General features: G+C 41.8%; 1 pseudogene; it reads left to right on the forward strand.

Moving 5' to 3' along the window:
• The first annotated feature begins 1,326 nt into the window (after window positions 1-1,326).
• On the forward strand, window positions 1,327-14,068 carry LOC136406624 (small ribosomal subunit protein uS10-like; annotated as a pseudogene).
• The last annotated feature ends 8,077 nt before the right edge of the window (window positions 14,069-22,145 follow it).

Genomic DNA, 22,145 nt, shown 5'->3' on the forward strand with positions numbered 1-22,145 from the left:
TGAGGCCGTTCACACGATCTGCACAGTGAGCAGGGGCCTACAGCAGCTCTATGCTCTTGTCCTAAGCCCGGACCCATTACCAGGAGTGATTACTAAACGCGTAAGTCAGACATGCAAGGGTATAAGATTATAGGTTGAGACCACAAGAGGTTTTGATTTTTTCAATAACTGAAAGAGATGAGACAAACAGATGAATAGCCCCACGTGATTTCTATTACTCTTGTCTTCTAAAATTGAAGGTTTGTTTTCAATTAATTGTGACAGTTGGCTTTCATCTTCCTTTTACATATTTGGGGATTCCAAAAATAACCTCTCTAGGCAACACTGACAGATATTTTAAATAACCAAGGTGGCTGAAGAACAAAATGACCAGCTGTGGTGGCGTCCCTTTGGATTGTGTCTTGGAAGTCTATACCAGGCCTGAAGCCACAGCACAGATTCTAATCCTTTTCCCTGTGTCTTTGGCAAAGAGGGATGAATGGACAGGATGGAAAAGAGAAAAAATAAAACGTGAAGTAGCTTATCAGCTGATGATTCCAATGGTGGAAACTGAGGATGGGGAGAGGCAGATGGCCTTTGGCCCTTAGCGTGACCATAACGTAAGAGCAGGACTGGCCAGTCACCTTTTGTGTTATCAGTCAGGGTCTCAGCCAGAAACCGAATTCATCTCTGATGGTTCAAATGAAGAGGCTATAGTACAGGGGCTCTTCATCACGGCATAGTCAGGGGCAGAAAACCACTCAGAGCAAAGCGACCCTGGGGAGCTGGGAGGAGATGGAGTTACCGGAGCTCTGGAGAGACACAACGCCAGCAGGGACTTCCCGGCGGAATGGCTGGTGTAGGGCACCTCCTTCTAACATCTGTGGAATCTAGGCGGTTGAATTCAGGCAAGTGTTTAATAACCAGCTATCCAGAGGGGGGGAAAAAAATCCCTAAGTTGCATTGGTGATGTTTACTGATTTCTGTGCTATAGACACTCCTACTGTGACAATTTCAAGCTACCAACCTGACACTACTGAGTTCGAAGCTGGGAAGAGAGGCATACAATGGGCTGTTGGGATCCAGTGTGAGCTGGCTCTAGCAAGCCTCTGGGCAGGGGTGAGAGTGCCAGCAGAGGCCCACGTACCACACATCTAAATATTTGAAAGTTACAAAGCAACTGTTCATCTTCCTATTTTGATAATCATAATAGACATTCTAGTGCATGAACCAGATTCTTTTTCTTAGTCAAGATTGTCCAGGGAAACAGAACCAATAGTGTGTGTGTGGGCATGTGTATGTGTGTATACACAGAGAGATTTATTATAAGAATTGGTTCCCGTGATTATGGAGGCTAAGTCCAAATTCCGTAGAGGGGCCATCAGGCTGGAGACCCAGGGAGGACGAAATGCTGTAGCTCACGGCCAAAGGCTGTTTGCAAGTAGAGTTCCCTCTTGCTTGTGGTCATCAGCCTTTTGTTTTATTCAGGCCTTCAGCTAATTCGATGAAGCCCACCCACATTATGGAGAACCATCTGCTTTACTCAAAGTCCACACTGATTTAAATAACACCATCATGGAAACATCTAGAACAATATTTGACCAAGTAATTTGGCAACATGGCCCAGCCAAGTTGACACATGACATTAACTATCACATCCCTCCTTAAGACGGAAACATTTGCTCCTCAGCAGCTGGGAGGGGAGGTGCTTGTGGATAGCTCACACTTGAGTTCTCCTCCAGGCACTGTCCTCTGCTAAAGGGAGCTTGCCTTGTCCAAGATCACACATCCACCCTCCCTCCAGAGGTCACTGTGATATCTAAAAGCCAGACCCCTTTGCCTCAAGGGTGAACCCTGGCTCTGAGCTTCCAGTGAGATCAACTGTTCAACTTCGTTTTCTGTATAACCCTGCTATCCTTACAACTGTCCCCTGAGAGCAGTCCCCAGTAACCTTCCTGCATGCACATTTCAGTTTCAGAGTCTTTTCCACAGACACAGGGGTCAGCAAACTATAACCTACAGGCCAAATCAAGTCCCCTGCCTATTTTTGCAAGTAAACTTAGTGCAACAGAGCTCTACCCATGCATTTATGTATCATCTGTGGCTGCTTTCATACTCCACTCAGTATGAGTTACAACAGAAACTGTCTGGCTCACAATGTCTAAAATAAATACCATCTGGTTGGTAACAAAAAAATTGGCATGTTATTTGCCCCAAAATAACAAATACATTTTTATAATTACAGAATTAAAAAATAGGTGTAAAGCTGTAATTTTTAAATAATTGAAAGTCAACATATATTAAAGAGAACTACATTTAATTATTATTACATATGATTGGTCTTGGTTTAATTATTATTATATATGATTACTCAGCAAGGTTTAGATGAGTAATAAAATAGACTTAATAAATGTATAAATTTATTCCAGATATATTCCATTCATATATTTTATAAATTTAATTTTTGTCAATTTTAGGAGAATCATTATGTTCTATAATAACATATGTTTTGTTGATAGTAAATATAAAAGAATTATATAAAATAATTTGGCCTGGCCTGTGGTGGCACAGTGGATAAAGCATCAACGTGGAATGCTGAAGTCACCAGTTTGAAACCCTGGGCTTGCCTGGTCCAGGCACATATGACAGCTAATCAATGAACAACTAGCCTGACCAGGCAGTGGCACAGTGGATGGAGCATTGAACTTGGACGTGGAGGACCCAGGTTCAAAACCCCAAGATCGCCGGCTTGAGCACAGGTTTATCTGGCATTAGTGTGGGCTCACCAGCTTGAGTGTAGGGTTGCTGGCATGAGTGTGGGATCATGGACACGACCCTATGGTCACTGGCTTGAGCCCAAGGGTTTCTGACTTGAACCTAAGGTCGTTGGCTTGAGCAAGGGGTCACTTGCTCTGCTGTACCCTCCGCATCTGTCAAGGCATATGTGAGAAAGCAGTCAATGAGTAACTGAGGTGCCACGACAAAGAGTTGATGCTTTTCATCTCTCTCCTTCCTGTCTGTCCCTGTCTGTCCCTCTCTCTGCCTCTCTCTTTCTGTCCCTGTGATAAAAGAAAAATCAATGAACTAAAATGAAGCAACTATGAATTGATACTTCTCGCTTCCCCTCACCCCTCTCATTTCTCTGTAAAATAAATAAAATATTTATAAAGAAAGAAATATATATAATTTCCACAAAGTATTCAATATTTTAATAGACTTTTATAAAATTTGCAAAATAAATGTAAAAAATAAAAATTTTAAATTTTTATATTTTGCTTCAGAAACATTTTCTTCTAAAATATTTGAAATGCATCAAAAATTTAAAAATAAATAAATTATTAATTAATTTAAAATTTAAATTAAAACTATATAAAGGTCAATTTGATTTGTATTTGATTTTGTATAATTTTTATTTACTGATTTTAGTGAGAGAAGAAGGGAAGAGAGAGAGAGAGAGAGACAGGAACATCAATATGTTCCTGTATGTTTCCTGACCGGGGGATTGAACTGGTGACCTCGGTGCTTCAGGACGATGCTCTAACCAACCAAGCTATCTGGCCAGGGCTTTATTTGATTTTTACATTGACTAAAATTTTTAAAATATTTTATAACATAAATCTATTCAAGCTTTAGCATTTGGTGTCCATCCAGTTGCCAAAGGTAAAGACTCAGTATCATGCTTTGTTCAGTAATACCTAGACTACACATACACAACAGGTAATATTCCTCAGCCACCATGTAAAACTGTTGCAAATACCATCCTAAATAGTGAGTACTTCTAGAGCACAAATTGGAACATTCAAAGAGAAGCAAGAAAACGGACACTCAACATTGCCAGAAAACAATACTTCATTATATAAATACTATTGCATTTCTGCAGAGGGAAAGAATTTAACAAGTTAATTGATGTGTCCTCTTTTCTTCTTCTTTTCCAAGTAAGAGGAGGGGAGATAGAGAGACAGTCTCCCATATGTGCCGTGACTGGGATGCACCAGGCAACCCCCATATGGGGTCGGTGCTCTGCCCATCTGGGGCCATGCTTGCAACCAAGCTATTTATAGCACCTGAGTTGGAGGCACAAAGCAATCCTCAGTGCCTGGGGCTGATGCACTTGATCAAGCCATGGTTGCAGGTGAGGAGGAGAGAGATAGAGAGAGAAGGGTGGAGGGGTGAAGAAGCAGATGGTTGAGTCTCCTGTGTGCCCTGACTGGGAATTGAATCTGGGACATCCACATGCTGGGCTAATGCTCTACCACTGAGCCAATCAGTGAGGGCCTACTTTTTTTTTTTTTTAAATCTAAGGGCTTGGCTATCAAATTCTTCTACACTCTAAGCATTGTCTGCACTAATGATAGTGCTCTCTCCCAAGTGTCAAGAGATGACATGTGACCTTCAATCCATCTTTTTTTTCAGGTGTCTATGATATGTGATGCTCTCTAAGGTATCAGGCCCAAGGTTGGACCCTACTGTCTATGTCTGAGGGCAGTACTACCAGTGGCTCCCATTGGCAAAATCCAGCAAGAAATACCTGCAAGGAGCTCAGGTCAGCAAGGGTCAGACTCCCAGGTATAGAGCAAAGAAGGGAAGGGTGAAAAACGAATAGGAGTAGGAGGTGGGTGTGGGTCATGGACACAGAATTGTCTTACAGCTATTTACCCTGTACAGCTTGTCTGTGGGCCAGTAAAAATTGTCATATATGTCATCTCTAGAACAAGTACAGAAGGTCACTTCTCAACAACTTTGCTGGTAATGTTGCCCATGGAATGGTATGTGAGTTTATTGAAAAGACTGCATTTTCTCTCTCTTCTCTCTCTCTCTCTCTCTCTCTCTCTCTCTCACACACACACACACACACACACACACACACACACACCACACACAAATTGGGTAAGTCATTCTAGAAACAGATAATGCTTTTCCTTTAATTGAATTCTTAGTCACTGTCCTTGGGTTCTATACAACCAATCTCATTTACTCTAGTTTCCAGATGCTAAAATCATGAACAAAGCTGAAGAGTTAAATACCTACGTGTTTCCACTTCAGACCTATTACAAATAATAGTGCTCTAAACGGTCTCAATGTGTCGAGGACAGACAGACACACCATTTTGCTCAGCACAGAATGAGAGAATTTGCTGAGTTTCTGGAGATACATAATTTCAGCTACATCCCATAGAACAATGGCAAGTGATGAAAGTAGTCCCTCTAATGGACAAAGGGCAGGTTCTTAGCTCCACAGGCTTTCTTGAACTCTTGAGGGAGCCACGTGGCTACATGAGGACAGGATTTGGGCTGATGCAGAAAACATAAATTTTTAATTTTCAAATTGTAAAACAACTTCACAAGAAAAGGTTCAGTAACCCCAGAACTGAGGTCTGCTCACTACAATGTAACCCTCGTTCCGCTTCACCGCATTACAGTACCCGAATTCACCAGAAGCATGTCGCGTTATACTGACTTTTTCTGCTTGGAAAATTTATAGCTGGGTGGTTGGCTCCCAGTTGTTTGATTTAGTATTAGGCTTTGCTCTGGAAAGCAGAGACTATAATTCATAATTTATGCATTTCTTGTGATTTTGGGGTCAAAGACTGTAAGCTGTGAGTTGTCAACACAGCACTAGAAATATTGTCTCCTTTAGTAGTGTTGTGGGATTCCGGAGAATCTGTGCTCGCTGTTGGGTTGGATTTTTGTAGTTGGCTCTAGTTTAGCATCCATGGATGTATTAAGCAAGACAAACTAACTGTTCATAGAATATCTCTGGAGGAACAGACAGGTTTTTCCATCTGAATATTTTTCTTTCTGTATAGCATTCATTCTGTCCTAAAAGATATTGAGCAGTTACGCAAGAGAATATAGGCCACTGGTTTTTAATAACTCTGAAACACAAGTAGACTAAGCATTTTTCTTCTCATTTCACCGGTGGGAGAGGGGGAAAGTGTAGGGGGAGCCTGAGACTCAGAAAAATTACAAATCTTTCCCAGATCACACAAATAGTTCATAGCAGAAATGGTATTGGACGTTAGGACACCTCTCTGTCTATCCACTAAAATGCCCCCAAAAGCATGCTGGGTACAGATGATCTCACCAAGATTTATCAATGGCCATGACCATTTTGTATTTTTCTGAAGCTGGAAACGGGGAGAGACAGTCAGACAGGCTCCCGCATGCGCCCGACCGGGATCCACCCGGCACGCCCACCAGGGGCGATGCTCTGCCCACCAGGGGGCAATGCTCTGCCCCTCCGGGGCGTCGCTCTGCCGCGACCAGAGCCACTATAGCACCTGGGACAGAGGTCAAGGAGCCATCCCCAGCGCCTGGGCCATGTTTGCTCCAATGGAGCCTTGGCTGCGGGAGGGGAAGACAGAGACAGAGAGGAAGGGGGGGGGGGTGGAGAAGCAAATGGGCGCTTTTCCTATGTGCCCTGGCCAGGAATCAAACCTGGGTCCCCCGCACGCCAGGCTGACGCTCTACCGCTGAGCCAACCGGAACCGGCCAGGGCCCATGACCATTTTGTTTAAATCAACCATATTATTTTTACTATATTTATTAAGTACTAAACACATGAAAAGTGCTAAGACTCATTTTAATAATTGTTCAGTATGGACCAATCATCAAACTGGTCATGTTCACAGACGCGGTGATAGCCTGTTCCTCGCACTGATGTACTTCACTAGCTTCACATAGGTGATAGGTAGGTATGATTGAGTCCTATTTAACAAGTCATCAATATTTCCCTCAAAAGTGTTAGAAAAATGTTCCTTACAAAGTTTTTTAGGAAAGTTACCTTTGAAAGTCCTCCAGAAACATGCCACATTGGAAACTAGCATAATAAGTACTGCTCGGTCAGTTCTTTCTTCAACTAACTATTTCTGTTCCTTTTTGTTCAGTACAGTTAAAGCTGCAGCTGGTGTAAGGTCCTCTTTAATGAAATACATCCTGGAATCATAGTATGTTTGGCAATGTGCTCACATCATGGGAGAAAAGACAGAACCCAGGTGGGCCGAGGGAAGAGCTAGCTACCCATATCTGCCACCTCAGAGAAGGGAGTGGTGGGCAGAGCCACACAAGCAATTTAAACTGTTACTGTTCTTTTTTTTAAAAAAAAAATATTTATTTTATTGATTTTAGAGAGCAAGGAAGAGAGAGAAAGAGAGAGAGGAACATCAATCTGTTCCTGTGTGTGCCCTAACCGAGAATCGAACCAGCAACCTCTACACTTTGAAAGGATGCTCTAACCAACTAAGCTGTCCAGCCATGGATTAATTATAATGTCTTGTGCCAACATCCCATTTCTGGAAATCAGAGATTTGATTGGCTCTGTCCACAGTTGCTTGAGGGAAGAATTAGCGAGTAGGGAGACTGGAGAGGCAGGAGATACAAATTTCATTGTTGATCCACCATCAGTTACTTGGAGGGAAGCTGCACAGAACTCTGATCAAATTTGTATCCTAATAAACTGGTGAGTCACGAACCCCAAGATCAAAATAAACTGAAGGTGATGAAATATTTTTTTAAGTGGAAGATAGGTTGTCAGCAGATAAATTCTCTAATTACTTTGGTTTTTCTTCAACAGAAATCAGATGAAACAACGTCCTTTTGAAGGAGTGTATGCGGTGCAAGATTTCAGCACGTAAACCAAAGGCAATTCCTAGAAGCCTTTTGAAAAGAAAATACTAACATTCTTTTGACCACAAGAAATGAAAGATGGATGGCAGGAAGCAACTGGTGAAAGAAGAAATAAAGACCAGCATTTCTGTTGGGGAACTTCTGTTCCGAAGAGTTGCTAAAAATGATCGCCAACTGGTTTAGAAATGTTCTGGTTTCTAAAACTCTAATTCTTTCGCAAATAAAGTGCTCTGAATTTCTTTAAACCTGGCGCACACAAAAGCTTCTGGTTCAAGTCTCTGTATTGTGATCATCCTGTCGTGGTGGCAGATGCAGCTCAGAAATGTTCTGTGCTGAGCTGAACTCATTCTTCTTGTTCAAAAATGTTTCAAATTCCTATTCATTTCAAGCTTCGTGAGGACAGGAGAACTCTGAGCTTCAGAAAATTTTACTTGGCCTTTTTTCAAAATGGTGTTCTTTATGAGCGAATTTTTTCCCCCAGAGATCCAAAAGACTGCAGTTTGAAAGATAATTGAAAAGTTTTATAGCAGTCAAGATTCTTTCAAGTTGACAGAAACCCAATTCAAATTAGCACAAACACAAAAGAGAATTTACTGATGCATCTGAGAAGTCTAAGCTTATGTTTGCTTCAGACATGAATTTATACTTTAAGTCATCAATAGATTTCAACAAACATCAAGATTTCAGATGTTCTAATACATGTACACCGATGTTCACAGCAGTATTATTCATACTTGCCAAAAAGAGTCAACAGCCCAAAGATCTATCAATAAATGAATGGATAAATTGTCAAATGGATAAATACAATGGAATATTACTTAGCCCTAAAAAAGAATGAAGTACTGATATATGCCACAATATAGATAAACTTTGAAAATATTATGCTAAATAAAGTAAGCCAGACATAAAAGACCAAATATCAAATGATTCCATATTCATGAAATGCCAAAACAGGCAAATTTATAAAAACAGAACAAGACTGCCAGAGGCTTGGAGAAAGAGGAGATGAAAAGGAAGTGCTTAAAGAGTACAGAGCTTCCTGTTGGGGTGATGATGATTGCACAACATTGTCACAGTTCTGAACAACGCACTTTAAAACAGTCAGCTTCGTGTTATGTAAATTTCACTTCACTAAAAAAGGAAAGGTAAAAAAAAAAAAGAAAAGGAAACTTGTTAAAAAGATTTTAGGTGTTATGCTCTTAAAAATAGATTTTTAATAATTTAAAAAATGCTGCCTACCAGGATCTTATGGTTGATTTCTCCTTTTCTTTAATTTTTGACGTTGGTCAAAGAGTATAAACTTGTAGTACTTCATTCTTTTTTAGGGCTAAGTAATATTTCATTGTATTTATCCATTTGACAATTTATCCATTCATCTATTGATAGATCTTTGGGCTGTTGCCTCTTTTTGGCAAGTATGAATAATACTGCTGTGAACATCGGTGTACATGTATTAGAAGAAATTTCAGAGTTAAAATTGCCAAGAATAGTATAAAAAACTTCCATATACACTTCACCCATATTCTCAATTGTTACAATTTTACTGCATTTGCAAACTCATAGAGAGAGTAAAGTAATGGTTGCCAGAGGCTGGGGTGGGGAATATGGAGAGACGCTGGTCAAAGAGTATAAACTTGTAGTTATAAGAAGAATAAGTTCTGGGGATTTAACGTACAGCATGGTGATTAGAGTCAGTAACACTGTATTATATAGTTCAAAGTTGCTACGAGAGTATATCTTAAAGATTCTCACCACAAAAAATGAAACAGTAATATGTGATGTGATGGAGCTGTTAATCAATACTATGGTGGTAACCGTTTTCCAGTATATTAAGTATCAAGATATCAAATCAATAGGTTTTGCGCTTTAATTTACATAATGTTATATGTTGATTACATCTCAACAAAGATGAAAACATAAAAATAAATTTTACTTCATTTCCTTGATTATCTATCTATCTATCTATCTATCTATCTATCTATCTATCATCTATATAGCTATCTAGGATGTGTACATGTTTATTTATATATTTACATTATCATTTTATTTTTAAAGAGGCCTGCAACTCTGATTTTATGTGATCCTATAAATATCGATGGAAATTGGGGTAGAGGAGCAAATAGGTTGGAGAACATCCGTAAAGTATAACCCAGAGGCCATTGCCTCAGCTCAGGTAAACCCTGGATGCTGTAGCTACGGGTCAGAGTGGTGGGGTGGTGGAGGGGTGAGAAAGCTGAGGGCAGACAGGAAGTTCCTGGCCTTCCCCCAGTCCAGGAAGCGGAGGACACGAGGCCCCAGGCCAGCTCCCTAAGTGTGGGGACCCGCTAATCAAGCCACCAGCCCCATCTGCCCATATTTCTGGCTTTACTTTGAATTATGTAGCTGGCCTTCACTTTTGAAGATGACACCACCAGTAATGCTCCCCAGCTGGGGCAGCAGGTGTCACTGATAAGACCAGCAGGGGCCCAGCAATCTTCCCATACTGGAAACAGATGGCATTTCCTCTTTGTTTTGGGGCTGTGCTTGCCATTCACAGTCTCATGTTAGGTGCAGTTAGTTCTTAGACTTGTGGATTGGCTCGTTAAGAGGCATCTCATTTCTCATCCTCCCATGCACAACAGCTTCTCTAAACCACAGTAAATACTGTCCCTCCCAACACAGTTCTGTGGGACTCTCTATCATTATGTGGGAACTAAATTCCAGCTTCAGTCCCATTAATGCTGTTGATGTAATTGATTCTAAAAATGTACACACACTTTCAGCTATTCTTAGAGGTTCTTAATGAGAGGATAAAAGATATCAAAGCACAGCTGCAGAACCCACTGAAGAGGATATTTTTGGAGTTCTATCTTTACAATAAATGCAATTGTGTATAGAATAAAATAAAATAAAATAACAACAGCCTTTATGCTTGGAAATATGCATCTATGACTTGAGTTTAAACCACTTCCAAATTACAATTCAGAAGTGTCCCATCACAGGCAAATCACCCAAAGGGATTTGAGTGTGACTTTCTTCATTTTGATCCCCTTGGGAGAACACCCTGAGACAGGATTCTGAGTGCCAGAGGTTTGGGTGATGAGGTCCTAGGAAATGCTGGTGGGGGCACAGGGAAGAGAAACAGGGAGGTAAGGAAACTGATGGAAGGATGAGTAGGTTGCTAGGCCAGGTCGCCACTGAAGACAGCTAAAGCTTCACCCTACTGGGCACTCTTGGAGGGCTGAGAGAGCTAGGAAATTTTCATACCAGTTCTTATTTGAGGGATGCTCAGGGACTGGTCTTGCTGCCAGGAGAGTGGGGCAGAGCCTGGCCTAGCTGAGAAGCCTGCAGGCAAAGAGGTTGAAACGCCTGCAGTTGGAATTATGTGGGCCTAGACTAAGATAGACATTCCCGAGGAAATATGGTAGTATCTGATACCTATGAAGCCAGTAGAATTCGGAGCTTTACTGTTTTGCTACTTGAGAGACAAGTTTAGAGACATTTAGTGACCTTCCTAAGTCACATTGTATCCTAGGGATCTTCTGACTACAAGTTCCTTCATTGAAAATTCAAGTCAAACTGGCACAAACAGAACAGAGAATATATTGGCTCATGTGACTAAAAAGCTCAGGGATAGACAGGTCTTCAGGTTCAGCTGGATCGAGGAACTCAGACCATGACACATGACATCAGCGCCATAGTTGGGCCACTCTCTTCTCCGTATATCTATTCATTAAATATTTATTTCCAGGAACTAAACCAAAGAAGTTGTTGACAGGACACCCTATGAACCATAACTCAACTGAGAAAGTAAATTACCTATTAACAAATTATAAGTTATATTAAGATAATTAAATATTAGTAAATAATAAAATTATATGTGTGTGTATGTGTATTAGGAAACTGTGACAAGCTTAGAAATTTGAATAAATCTATGTAAAGAGCAGCCAATAAAAAAAACCCCACAAAACCATGTTTCTTATTTCAGTTTCATCTGAGACTTTACCATTTCTATCATCGTGTTGGTATTTGAATGGTTCCTCAGTTCAAAGTCTCATTCAGAGGATTTCACGTGGTGCCGGTGCACATAGGTGACATGTCATCTTCTTTGTTGGACTGTGGTTACTCCCCTTTAGCAGACCCAATGACTATTATGGTATAATATCACTATACATTCTTTCTGTTCATCCAGCCCTGACAAGGACAATGGTTCTCACCTTCTCCCAAAATACTAATGTTACTCCTCCCCATAATAGAGCCTAGGTTCATAGGATTCAGCAGGTAACTGGGGAGGGGAGGGTGTTTCCTGGTGGTGAGTCCAACAGAGAATGGCTGGAGAGGCAGGCTGTGGAAAACCCTGAACAGAAGAACAATTGTGGTTAATTATAGGGACAGTAGGAACAGGTGCCAATAGGATGCAAGGAAAGAGGGACCCCAGGAGCAAAGCTGAAACAAGTCGGAGATGAGGGAGCATTCTGCAAGTTGGATTCCCTGGGAAGCAGACTCTGAGATAGAACCTGGTGTGTAAGATGTTTATTGATGAGTGTCCTGGGGATCAGTACCTAAGGAAAGGAAGGAATGGAGCAAGAGTGGAGAGAGGGAGAAGTTGAACTACCACTTGGAGCTAATGACAGACTTAGGCAGTGCCTGAGAAGCTTAGAAGCCATTATGGGTCTGCAGAGTTGTCCTGAGTCAACTGAGATTGTGCTCCAGCATTAATTAGTCATTGGATGGAGCTGTCCTACAAAGGAGGTGGCCTTGGATGAGTCAGCTCCCTGAAGTTGAGGCAATCCCTGAGGCATGAGTGACTCAAAAGTCCATCTTCTGAGCTTCTGATCTCTGTAACTGCCAACTTCATATCTCTTTCCCATCTCAAAATGGAGGAAGAGGTTGAGAGCCAGGAGTGGAAACAGAGCAAGATGGTAAAGGCACCTGTAGAAAAATTGTCGAACAGAAACCAGGGAACCAAAGCTGGTGCCACCCCTCCCACGATTGTACTGAGGGTTGATCATTATCCTAGGAATGGCTCCATGAGAAGTGGATCCCAGATCTTGAACTGTTCCTGTGATCTCCACTCTTTCACTCAACAGCCTTCGCATGAATGCACTCCTCACATCTCACACAATTGTGTGAGTGGGTCTCTTCCTTTTGCTGTGAAAGCTGATTTTTCTTCTTTGATTTCATAGCTCTGTATTTATGAAAAGACCTTTAGGAATCAATACAAAAACCAATGTAATTTAAAGATCTCAGAGCCAAAAGACTTTGGAAGAAAGAGTTTTAAGCCTTCAAAGTACAGATGGCAGCCAACAGCTTCAGCGATTGAGATTTTTTTGGGCAAGAAAACTCTGGAATACTGGAATGAGACTTTCTTTCTCTCTCTTTTCCTCTTCTGTCTCCAAATTGTTCCATAGGTCAAATATTGAAATGAAGAAGACTTCAAATTTGATCTTCAAAACTATGCTTTACCTCCAAAAATTTAGAGGAAGGAAAAACAAGGAGAAAAACTTCAGAAGAATGAAACTGTACAGTTGTGGTGTTGGAAAAAGTATGGAATTGGAAGCCAAGGGACTTGGGTTTCTGGTCCCAACTCTGCTACTGAACGTAGTAGCTGTGTGACCTTGGACAAAACGCTGACATCTTCTTGGCCTCTTCTATAAAAGGAAGCGATCTGGGCATGGTTATCTGTGACTCCCCCCTCCACCCACTTCTTTTTCTTTTTCTTTTTTTTAACTTTTAAAGCAATTTTATTCTTGGTTTTCTTCATCCTGTTAAGTGTTCTCAGTGGGGCAAGGTTGTTTTCTGTCCCTGCATAAAACACTTAGGCAGCCAGAATGACTTTTCTGATCATTTATAAGTAACAGAGTTTCCTAGTCCAACTCTCCTTTTAATTCTGATTATTTACGTAATTATGAATAACAGTAAAACACATTTGCAGTTATACTGAAGTCAGCAACGTGCTTCTACATGTAGCAATGTATCAATCAGATCCTTACAAATGTGAATGGTCACATGGCTCTTGGAGGAAGAGGTGGCGGCTGCTCTAGTGGACTGCGTCCCGCCCACTCCTCCTCCCCACTCTCCGCTGCGCGCTGTCTCCCAGGAACAAGTCAGTCAGGAAGCGCGCAGCAGCTGTGGCTTTTAAAGACACCGGAAAGACACCCGTGGAACCAGAGGTGGCGACTCACTGAATTAGAATTATTCTAACCAGCTACAACATAAAATCTTTGGAGAAGGTGTGTGCTGAATTGATCAGAGGTGCAAAGGGAAAGAATCTCAATGTGAAAGGATCCGTTGGATTCCTCCCAAGACTGAGCATCACAAGAAAAAGTCCGGGTGGGGAGGGTTCTAATACTTGGGATCGGTTTCAGATGAGGATCCACAAGCAACTCATTGACTTGCACAGCCCTTCTGAGATTGTTAAGCAGATTACTTCCATCAGTATTGAGCCAGGAGTTGAGGTTGAAGTCACCATTGCAGATGCTTAAATCAGCCTTCTTAATAAATTGATTATCAGTTGTTAAAAAAAAAAAATAGTCATGTGAAGTAGGCTAGGCAGATAGTAATAGTTTTCTATTTTGCTGTGTGAAAAAGAAGTTTAGAGACATTGAGTAACATAGTATATTACGGTTTTTTCAGTCACAAGTTCTTCCTAAAAACCCAACTGAAATTGGCCCTATAAAAAAATAAGAATTTATTATGCCTGGTCTGTGGTGGAGCAGTGGATTAAGTGTCAACCTGGAATGCTGAGGTCACCTGTTTGAAACCCTGGGCTTGCCCGGTCAAGGCTCATATGACAAGCTATCAATGAACAACTAAAGTGAAGCAACAATGAGTTGATACTTCTTGCTCCCCACCTGCCTCTCCTCTCTCTGTAAAATCAATAAATAAAATCTTTTTTAAAAAAGGAGAGAGAGCGGCCCTGGCTGGTTGGCTCAGTGATAGAGCGTCAGCCTGGCGTGCAGGAGTCCCGGGTTTGATTCCCGGCCAGGGCACACAGGAGAGGTGCCTATCTGCTTCTCCACCCCTCCCCCTCTCCTTCCTCTCTGCCTCTCTCTTCCCCACCCGCTGAGGATGGCTCCATGGCCTCTGCCTCAGGCGCTAGAATGGCTCTGGTTGCAACAGAGCAGTGCCCCAGATGGGCAGAGCATCGCCCCCTGGTGGGTATGCCGGTGGATCCCGGTAGGGCGCATGCGGGAGTCTGACTGCCTCCCCATTTCCAACTTCAGAAAAATTAAAAAAAAAAAAAAAAAGGAGAGAGAGCTTGTTGCTCACGCAGTCTCAAAGCCCAGAAGAAGATCTTCAGGTTCAGCTGGATCCGGGAGCTCACACTATGACATTAGCACTTTGTTCGTTCTCCATAATCTGGTCACTCTCTTGTGTATGTGTTTTGCATTAAATTAACAAATGTTTATTTGAACACCTCCTATATGTTAGTCATTGTTGTAGGCACAGAGGATACAATGAACAAAATACTGTGTTTAGAACAGTGACTAACACATTGCTATTTTTAAAATATTCATGAAATTTACACTCACAGTAATGGAAATATTCATAGAATGTCCATTCTAGTGGAAAGAGAGAGCATAAACGACAAATAAATAATATGTATTATGTCAGATGCTGATAAGAATGATGAAGATGACTAAATCAGGAGAAGGTAGGAGTGAGGATGTGCATGTCTACTTTTTATATAGGTTCAAAAAGGTATTACCTATGATAAGATAATTTTAAAATATTTTAGTATGTAAATTTTCAAATATATAAAAGGAGAGGAAATAGTGTGGACCCCTCACCCAGTTTTACCAGTTAAGAACATTTTTTTTCTAATCATGTTTCACTTATTCCCTTTATAGCTACACACACACACACACACACACACACACACACACACACACAAATTATAGTCATACACAGTAAGCCAATCCAAGACATCATACCACCCCATCCATAAGTATATAGTCATGACATATAAGAATATTTTTGCATAATCTACAATGCCATATTGCATCTAGCAGAATTAACCATAAAATCTTTAGTATCAGTGAATACACAGTGATAAGGTGGTATATGAAAGAGGCGAGATCGCAGATAACAGCTGCCTAGGGAAAGGGATTTGCAGCCAGAGCACTGAAGGTCCAAATACAATGCACGGGGACCTGCCTGGCATGTTGAAGGACCAGTATGGAAGCCAGTGAGGCGGGAGCAAAGCGAGTAAGGGGGTGAGTGGGAGGAGAGACATCAGAGGTTAACTGGCAGCTGGACCCCAGAGAATATCAAGTAAGGTAAAGACCTTACTGAGTGAGACTAGGAGATTTTACGATTACTAAGGAGATTGCGAAGGAGGCAGTTGGGGTTACACTGTCAGACTGTGGGTTGAAAGGCTCACTCTAGTTGTGTGCAGAGAACTTTACGGGTCAGGTTACAAGAGGTAGAACTTTGAGAAACTATCGAGATAATCCAAGCAGAAGATAACGATAGACTGGAACAGGCTAGTGGAGATAATGAGAAGTGTTTGGATTTGGGATATTTCTTTGAGGGTAGAGCAGAAATGTTTCGTGTTGGGTCGGATGTATAATGTGAGAGGAGTCAACAACAATTTCATGGTTTTTGGTCTAGAAAACTGGGTCAGTGGTGGAGCTATTTGCAAAATGGAAGAAACCATGGGAAAAGCCTGTTTAAGATGTTTGACTATAAAATGTTGCTTTGGGGCTTCAAAGCTGTACTGCCTATTCAATATGTAAGTAGAGACGTCAAGCAATCTATTGACTACACATGCCTGGCCTTTAAGAGAGAGGTCCAGGCTAGAGCCCACAGTGTGAGGTGTGTTGGTCCAATATATACTTTTCTACTCTTCAATTTTGTTGCTTTAGAGATTCACGAGCCCAAATGCTTATTTTCAGACCATTGAAGCAGAAATTGTGATTCATCTTATTCCCCTGAATCACTGTCATCAATCACTGTGGTCAGGGAGAAGGGAAGCTCTGATTGGCCAAGCCTGTGTCCTAAATTCCTCCACTGAGCCAGGGTGGGTCCAGCACATGAACTGAGGGTGGGAAAGGTTGATTCCTCAGAGAACTAGGACAAGAAAATGGTTAGAAGGAATGCTGGGAGGTAGAAGCCATGAAAAACAGATGGTAGATCTGGAACTCAAAACAAGAGACCCTGCCCTGGCTGGTTGGCTCAGTGGATACAGCATTGGCTTGGCAAGCAGACGCGCTGGGTTCAATCCCCAGTCAGGGCACATGAGAGAAGCGACTATCTATTTCTCTCCCCCTCACTCTCCCCCTTACCTTTCTCATCTCCTCCCACAGCCAGTGGCTCAATTGATTCGAGTATCAGCCTCAGCAGCTGACAATAGCTTGGTTGATTTGAGCATCAGCCACAGACAGGGCTTGCTGGCTGGATCCTGGTTGGGGTGCATGTGGGAGTCTGTCCCTCTATCTCTCCTCCACTGATTTAATAATAATAATAATAATAATAATAATAATAATAGACCCACACTTTTAAAATAAAATTTAACAAAAAACTCACAAAACAGGTGACACTAAGAGAAGATGTCACCCAAATAGGAATTCAAATACTGAAATGTTTGTGTCTAATTCCTTGTTTTATGGCCCCACGTTAGGGGCTCAAAAACCAAATAGTTCCCAGCTCTGTTCTGCCATTGGCTCTGTTATCTACTGCAACATAACAAACCACTTCAGACTTAGTGGCTGAAAACAACAAACCTTTTATAATCTTCATGCTTCTATAGGTTGACTGGCCTTAGCTGGGTATTATTCATCTGGTCTCACTTGGGTACAGTCAGATGGTGGCTGAGGATGGAACCCTCTGGGGATTTACCTGAGATGCTGGGACAGCTGGGTCTCTTCACCTCTCTGTGTGATGACAAGGCCTCTCGTTCACATGGCCTCTCTCCATGGTCTCTCAAACAAACTAGTCAAGCTTTTTAAATGGCAGCGCAAGGCTCCCAAAGGTAAGTGTTCCAAGAGGGAGAAAGCAGAAGTAATGAGTCTTCTTAAAGGCCAGATCTACACTGTTATTTCTGCTCATTCTATTGGCTGGCATAAGTCCCAGGCTAGCCCTGATTCAGTGTAAGAATGGGGAATGGGCCAGCACAAGGGCATGGTTACCAGGAGTGGTTCATTGGGGGATACCTTGGAGACAAGCTACCAAAACTACACCACATGAAATCCAAGGGCTTTTTTTTTTTTTAACAGAGACAGAAAGTCAGAGAGAGGGACAGACAGGCAGGAACAAAGAGAGATGAGAAGCATCAATCATCAGTTTTTCGTTATGACACCTTAGTTGTTTATTGATTGCTTTCTCATATGTGCCTTGACTGTGGGTCTTCAGCAGAACGAGTAACCCCTTGCTCAAGCCAGCGACCTTGGGTCCAAGCTGGTGAGCTTTGCTCAAACCAGATGAGTCCACACTCAAACTGGTGACCTCAGGGTCTCGAACCTGAGTCCTCGGCATCCTGGTTCGATGTTTTATCCACTGTGCCACCGCCTGGTCAGGTGAAACCCAAGGGCTTTGATTTAGGCCAGCTTTGTCTAAAACATATCTGTAGAACACTAGCCTCACACAATGTTCATGAAAGAAGAAGTATTGCCATGTCAATTAATTTAGAGAAAGATCCATACTATAAATAATTTAAAAATACCATGTTGTCTGTTAAAAATTAAGAACCAAGTAAAGCTCTGCACTGGAAACACTCATGTGACATTGTTTCATCTAGAGTCTTATCTTGGATTACTCCAAAAATCAGAGCCTGACACACTGGTTTGTGTGCAAGTAGATTTTTTGTTTTGTTTTGTTTGCATTAAATGATCTTGAGGAATAGAAAGAGTGGAAGAGAGAAAAAAAAAGAAACAAGTCCAATAGTATGCTGTTTTGATGACCACGGCGGGCAACAGGAGCTCAATGTGGATAAGGTTCCCTTGATGAGCTATGTAGAATAAACCTCAGAATTTTCTACCTGAGAGATGGAAGGTGTGAGAGACAGGTTGTAAGCTGACAAGATCCTTGCAATCTAAGGGTTAAGCCCAAGGCTAAACTCTTTCCCACACCCTCTGATAGTTTTTGCTCCTTGAGACACTACATGCCCTTCCTCTTACTCTTTGTTTGTGGAACTGCTAGTTATAATGTTTTTTGTATGTGTGTGTGTATGACAGAGACAGATAGAAAGACATGGTTATCCCATGGTGCCAGCATTGTGCAGGACACACTCGTGAGTGCACAGGTCTAAATAGCCGCTAGAGCAGGGGTCCCCAAACTTTTTACACAGGGGGCCAGTTCACTGTCCCTCAGACCATTGAAGGGCTGGACTATAAAAAAAACTATGAACAAATCCCTATGCACACTGCACATATCTTATTTTAAAGTAAAAAAACAAAACAGGAACAAATACAATATTTAAAATAAAGAACAAGTAAATTTAAATCAACAAACTGACCAGTATTTCAATGGGAACTATGCTCCTCTCACTGACCACCAATGAAAGAGGTGTCCCTTCCGGAAGTGCGGCAGGGGCCGGATAAATGGCCTCAGGGGGCCGCATGTGGCCCGCAGGCCGTAGTTTGGGGACCCCTGTGCTAGAGACAATGTTATACTGAAGTAGTAAAAACCACCATCTCTCGGTTATCGTGCCTGATTTCTTACAGACTGTTCTTTCTGACATTCTGGCTGAGTCCATTTTAGCAGTGATTGAGCAGCCATTGGAACCCACCCAAACAGAATCGCCTTTCCCCCACGTATACGCTTGGCTGTGCTCCACCACTCAGGATTCTAGTTTGTGGTGGATGCAAGCTAATTGCCCACAATAGCCTCTGCCTTCCTAACAGCGCTCTACTAGTGAACTGGGTGACATTGGCTTGACTCTCAGCTCAAGAGCTGAGCTATGTTGGGTTTAAGGCAACCAGTGCATTCCATATGCTAGCCCTGGTGACTAGGTTAGAGACAGCTCTCAGAGATTTTTCTGGATGTAGGTGAGGGTGTGTATGACCTCAGTGGCTATTGGTAGCCACCTTATAACCACAGAGAGAGCCAGCTTTGGGATGAAGCCAACACTGTGGGAGGTAGACTTAAGATGGAAAGACTCTGGAGGGCCTTGGATCAGCTCTGACCTGAAATTTAACTTAAATCCAGATTTCTCAATTACATGTGCCAACAAATCAGTTCCCCACGTTAAACCCGTTTAAGTTTGCTCTTCTGTTGTTAGTAACTAATTACGCGTGACCTTATTGCTCCTTTGAAAAGGATGACCAAATTTCAGCCTCATTTAAGCATATAAGCTTTATGAGAGTAATTGCATAGGCTGTGTTTCTCAGGATATCCCTAAACTATAGAAGAAATAGTACTTACCTGGCACGATTTCACTATTTTTCCACTAGCACACGTTTGCTCACAAGAGTAGAAACCCGGCCCTGGCCGGTTGGCTCAGTGGTAGAGCGTCGGCCTGGCGTGCAGAAGTCCTGGGTTCGATTCCCGGCCAGGGCACACAGGAGAAGCGCCCATCTGCTTCTCCAACCCTTCCCCTCTCCTTCCTCTCTGTCTCTCTCTTCCCCTCCCGCAGCCGAGGCTCCATTGGAGCAAAGATGGCCTGGGCGCTGGGGATGGCTCCTTGGCCTCTGCCCCAGGCACTAGAGTGGCTCTGGTTGCAACAGAGTGATGCCCCGGAGGGGCAGAGCATCGCCCCCTGGTGGGCGTGCCGGGTGGATCTTGGTCGGGCACATGTGGGAGTCTGTGTGACTGTCTCTTCCCGTTTCTAGCTTCAGAAAAATACAAAAAAAAAAAAAAAAAAAAAAAAAAAGAGTAGAAACCCTAGTACTCTTCCAGAATCTTGACTGGAGGAGTCTGAACAGGAATGGCCATTCTTTACAAATAGATCTCCCAGTCTGAGGGGCATTCCACAAAATAATTGACCCAAAATATCAGACTCTTTAAAACTGTCAAGGTCTTAAAATACAAAGGAAGACCGACTGTTCCAAATTTACAAAGACCTGACAACTGAATGCAACACGTGATCTTGGGTTGAATCGTGGACCAGAAAAGGAAGGTTAGCGAGACAGTCAACAAAATTTGAATAAGGTCTATAGATGAGTTAATAATGAGTCAATGTCAATTTTCTGATTTTGATAACAGAGCTGTGGTTATGCACATCGTTAATATTTGAGGAAGTGGATGAGGACATACAAGATTCTTTGCACTATTTTTACAGTGTTTTTGAAAGTTGGAAATTATTTCAAAGTAAAAAGTTAAAACTTTTTAAATGAAAAATATAAAGAACAGGTTTGGAGTAACCTTATTATTTTTTTTTTACTGCGTTGATTAGAATTTCCGTTGCCACGATATTTCATGACTATAGAGAGGATGTGAGAATACAAACCTGCCTGGATGTGCACGCATTTGTGAGACTTGGAATTCACCGTTGTACCCTGGAAAATGCTAAGCAGAAGGCAAATCTATTTCTTTTATGAGGCCTTACTAAGGGTCTCTGACATGGTCTTGGAAGAATGCAAAAAATGTTTTGGTTTGAGAGTAAGACAGATGTCAATCCAGAAAATTTTTAAAAAGCAGGCAATTGTTCAAATAAGACTTTCAGTCTCGGATCGGAGAGTAAAAATGTTTTGACAGAAAAATGCAGAGGAAGCTCATCTGAGTGGGTTGCTTTGGCACCCATGAGTGAGCTGTAAGCCAGCCTTTTTGAATGGGTGAGCCTGGAAAATAGATTTGGTGGAAAAAGAGGATGATTCACTCACCAATAATAATAGTGCTAAATACTGCTGACAAGGAACTTTTAATTAGCAAATGGAAAATGAGCCCAAGACACATATGCTGAGTCCCTTAGAAATGAGGTCAGAACGAATTCTTTTCAAAAATGGGAACATTTGCAGTAGCTCCTGCCCTGGAATCTATTGATCTTTTTTTTTTCCCCCAACATGTTGGAAATATGTTCTCCTCTCTTCCAGAGGAAATCTAATTACTCTTTAGCTGAGTTAACGTGAAGTTGACTCCGAAATGCATCAGAAACACAACTGCATAGTGTACTTAGTCCTTTCTCCATGGACAAAGAAGTATCTTACATTTTATCTTTCAGAATCATTAACTATGACTCTGATTCATATTCTGCAATTAGAAAAGGAGGTCAGGACCAAATTCTGGGAAGTGAGTTCAATCAAAATCCGGACTCTTGTTTTGAGGGTTTCCTGTTCTAGAATAAGGCATTGACTGGTGTGGAAGAGACACCTCCCTCGGGGTATGCAGGGAAAGAGAGGAAAGTTCTGCACAGGAGGTCTTTACCTGAATTTCTACCTCAGAGGTTGGCCATTCTGTTAAATGGGTTCATCTCTGATTTTACCTTTTTTCTACCTTCTGACAACAAATTTCTTTATATTTCTTTTATACCTTTAGTTTTTCTATTCTCCTTTTTCTTCTGTCTTTCTCACTTCTCCTCAGGTTGATGACTATAGTCTTCTTTGCCATCATCCGAAGAGTTTCATTTTGTACGATTCTAGAGAATCATGTTGAGGCAAGGAAAAAGTGACAGCCAATAAGCAT

This window comes from Saccopteryx leptura, chromosome 5, assembly GCF_036850995.1.
Source record: "Saccopteryx leptura isolate mSacLep1 chromosome 5, mSacLep1_pri_phased_curated, whole genome shotgun sequence".
NCBI lineage: Eukaryota > Metazoa > Chordata > Mammalia > Chiroptera > Emballonuridae > Saccopteryx > Saccopteryx leptura.